We start from the raw sequence: 4,334 nt of genomic DNA, 5'->3' as shown, positions 1-4,334 counted from the left end.
GCTGTGAAATGATTCCACCTCTTCTTGGCTTAAAAAAAAACAGTAATCTTTTTTTTTTTTTTGAGAAGGGGGGGTCTCATCTCCTCTCATTTTCTTTTGTGTTCACCCTTGTCTGGTCCCTCTCTCCTTCTCATCCCCGTCTTTAAATTACCCAGCATCCTGCAGAGCTGAGGAGCCTCTCAAATTGCCTTTGTCCATTTGCTTACGACAAGACCCAGGGACCGTGTGTGTGTGTGTGTGTAGGTTTGCATGTATGTATGTGTGAAGGGAGTCTGTAGCAGCGGGGTGGTGGGTTGAGATTACTGTAATCATGGGGTGCTACCTGTTCATTAAACACACAGTGGGAACTCTGCTTACAGCGTTTAGGAACCAATTAAAGCAGAACAAGCTATTAACATTAGCAGCATTAGCTAGAGGAGTGTATGCATGTGTATGAGGGAGAAAGAAGAAGAAAAAAGAGTCACTACAATTCAGTATGCAAGTGTTTCAATCACTTGTAAAGGACTATGTGACTAACAGTGACTGATGAGCCCGAAAACGTGCAATCAAGAGAGAAAATAAATGAAAAGAGTAGAGGAGGAGGGATGATTCAGGAGGATAATGGGAAGTGGTAAATTCAAACTTTAGCAAGTTGTGAATGGCCGTGATTATAATACAATATCTGTGAAGATGGTGTGTGATTGCTCAGGTAGGGGAGGAGGAACTTGTCCTCCTTGAGAAAGGGAGGGTATAGAGAGGTGCGACATGGACTCTGGTGAGCGTAATTATCCGTATCTCCAAGCTCCTCTCCAGCTGGCACAATGGAGAGTGATTTGATAGAGACGAAATGCCTTGATGGGGCCTCGATCTTCATCTCCTCAATTCATGAAACTCATTTCTGGGATTCATCCAATTAGAGACAGTTTCTGTCTGTGACTTTGGAACTTGGGCAAAAGCAAAGGATTCATTTGTAATGCTTATCAGGCTGCAGTCACTAGAGGATCGGGGATGATATTAAAAGTAAGTATTTGGCTGACAAAGTTGTAACAGTGTTTACTTCTCTAGTGCGCTTTGTTTGGCTTTTAGGTTGTAATGATGCTTATGACTTCTTACAGGGTTATTTTGTATTTGGTATGTCTCATTCAGTTTACTTCCTGTTTTATTTTAGAAGTTAGTTCTTCGTGTGGCTTTCTGTGTTTTTACTTCCTTTCTTTGTTCTTTTTCTGAACTCTTTAGTGTCCCCTGAGTACAGGGGCCTGTACTCAGCAGTGACACCGAGGCTATTTTCACCTTGATAAGTCAAACCAGGGGTTCCCAGCCTGGCTGTACGTGAGCTCACATGATAAGGGAGGGGCTGTCAGCATCTGACCAATCACAAACAAGAACAGGTCTAATGAGAGCAAGAGAAGATAAAACTATTATGTTTAAATAATAAAGAGGTAAAAGAAATAGTAGTCTGAAAGCAACAAAGCAGCATGAAAGGTACAGTTTAAAAATCACTGTGTGTCACTTCTTTGGTCAGTAAGAGTGGAAAAGAAACTTAAACATCTGTGGTGTTAATAATGTTTACTCAGAAAGGAAAGCTGGAAAAACAGAAAGTGTCATTTAACAATAAGATATGAGAGACAGCCAACTTTACAACTGTGTATTCAACTAAATTCATTATTTCAATTCAATTCTATCTTATTTATATTATGCCAAATCACAACTGTTGCCTCGAGGCACTTTACATTGCAAGATAAAGACCCTACAATAACACAGAGAGAACCCCAACAATCAGCTGACCTGCTATGAGCAAGCAGTGTGCGACAGTAGGAAGAAAAAACTCTCTTTTAACAGGAAGAAACCTTTAGCAAACACAAACTGAGGGAGTGGCCATCTGCTGCAACCAGTTGGGGGTGAGGGAAGGGAGATGGGACTTTTGGGCTTATTTCTTACTTTCTTACTAGCAGGTAACCATAATGTGTTCAAGTACAAATTGATGCCCTGCCACTATCTTAGGTACACCTGTTCAACTGCTTGTTGATGCATATATCTAATCAGCCACATGGCAGGAACTTAATGGTCCAAACAGCTCGCTGAACTTCAAACCGATCAGATCAGAACAGTGAATAAACCTTATGTGATTTGAATATGTCACTGTTGTTGGTGCCAAAGGGGCTTGTGTGAGTATTTCCTGGAATTTTCCCACACAGCCATCTCTGAAGTTTACAGAGAAAGTTCAGAAAAAGAGAAAATATTCAGTGAGCAGCAGTTCTCTGGGCAAAAATACCTTACGGATGCTAGAGGGCTGAGAAGAGTGGTTCGACGATGATAGGAAGACAACAGTAACTCAAATAACCACTTATTACAACCAAAGTATGCAGACGAGCATCTCTGAACTCAAAACATATCAAATCTTGAAGCAGATGAGCTACATCAGCAGAAGACCACATCGACTCCTGTTAGATAACAACTTGAACTTGGGGCTACATTAGTGTGGAGAATATCTTTTTTGTCCATTTATGAATCTTCTTCCTGCTTCCTGATGCTTTATCAATAAAATTGACTCAGTAGCTCCTAAAAATAAAGTAAGCATTCTCTGTGTTAATATGGATTGACCTCTCCCAATCCTTTTGCTCATTGTTTAGCTTCTCTTTGTATTGTGTTGTGTCACGGGTCATTTGGATGCTTTTTTCATGCATTCATTATTCTGTTTTCCTCCCTATCACCTGCTAGGGTCTGACTTTGTTTTGGTTCCGGTTTTGTATGAAAAACAACACGGCGGTGACAACCCAGAATGCATAGCAATTCCTGAGCTGACATATGTTTGTGTACATACAAGTCGGCCAATTTGACTGGTGCAACTTTGTTTGTTTTTTTAAATGAAAAGGAGCAGTTGGTAGCATTGAGTTTTGTTAGCAAGGAAAATTCAGAGGATACCGTGATCCCCAGATGGCTGCCCCTCCCTGAGCCTGACTTTGCTGAAGATTTCTTCCTGTTAAAAGGGGGTTCTTTCTTCTTACTGTCACCAAGTGCTGCTTAAATGGGGATGTTTGATTGTTGGGGTTTCTCTGTATTATTGCTGGATCTTTACCTTAGAAAGATAAAGGGCCTTGAAGTGACTGCTGTTGTGATCTATCACAGTATAAATAAAATACAATTGAACTGAACTGACAGAAATGTCATTTTTAGTTAGCAAAAATAATAGCCTAAATTATATTATAACCTATTCTGTCAGTGCGCTGCCATTTGCACTTTCATAACTCTGACAGTCCATCCATAGACTCAAAGTGGGTCCAGAAGTCTCGTCGTCCTACATTTCAGTAAAAGCTGCAGTTGTTAAAGATTTATTAGTTCCAAGTCCAACAGGAACAGATCAGTCAGATTCCAGAGCAATGCACACCTGCACTCACATATCAATGCAAACAATGACAGTGCCCACTGTAATATTTTTGTACTACTAAACAAATTGCACCCAAGCAGTCGCTTAAAATGGCCAGGCCATTGATTATGCATGACATTAAGGCATAAAACATTTTAAAGGTCTACCTAAAAATCGTGCATACAGTTGCCACATACCAGGACCAAAGGTTTTACAATTTTTTACGTTTTGGCAAGGGGACTTAGTTGGTTTTGGAGGCAGCAATTTGAATAGCTTACCAGTATTTAGGCCAAAGCTATGTGTTGAGTCATGCTACGTCACATGGGCTAAAAATAAATGAATAATTTATTAATAATTATTAATAATTGAATAATGAATAATAAAATGATAAACCTGACACGGGATAAAGGTTACACAAAAATAAACAATTAAAAAATACACTACATTAAAAATTAAAACCAGAGCTCGTGTTTAGATCAGGCAGATTAAATTTGATCTGAGGAAAGAAAGAAAGACACTCAAAACGAATAAATTCAAGTTGTTGTTTTTTCATCTAATTTCTCTCTTCTTAACTTTTCCATCAAAGCTTTGCTCTGTCATATCTCCTGGGTGCCATATTTAATACCCATCTAACAATGGACCAGATAATGTCTCAAGTATAATTGTTCACCAGGAGAGGTAGAAACATGCAGTGCCATTGTCTGTCTTCCTTTTGTAGTTAGTTAAAAGGTGGATAAATAAGATGCAATTTAGAGACTTTTAAGACATAATTTTTTTCCTCTTGCCTTAATCACTGTGAAATTACCTCTGGGTGAGGGCTGTCATTAAAATAGAAGAGGCACTTGCTTCTTGGATGCTCGAGGCAAGCATGAAGCACTAATAGCATAGTGCCTCGATGGCACTGACGATTTTAACGGGCTCTGTATTATCCTGCTGTGCCTATAGCCGTGCCTACACCACCCGCTCGCCGAGGATGTCTTATAATGGTCTA

Source organism: Neolamprologus multifasciatus, chromosome 16 (assembly GCF_963576455.1).
Source record: "Neolamprologus multifasciatus chromosome 16, fNeoMul1.2, whole genome shotgun sequence".
In the NCBI taxonomy this organism is placed as follows: domain Eukaryota; kingdom Metazoa; phylum Chordata; class Actinopteri; order Cichliformes; family Cichlidae; genus Neolamprologus; species Neolamprologus multifasciatus.
The sequence above is the reverse complement of the archived record's forward strand: the minus strand, read 5'-3'. Positions refer to the sequence as shown.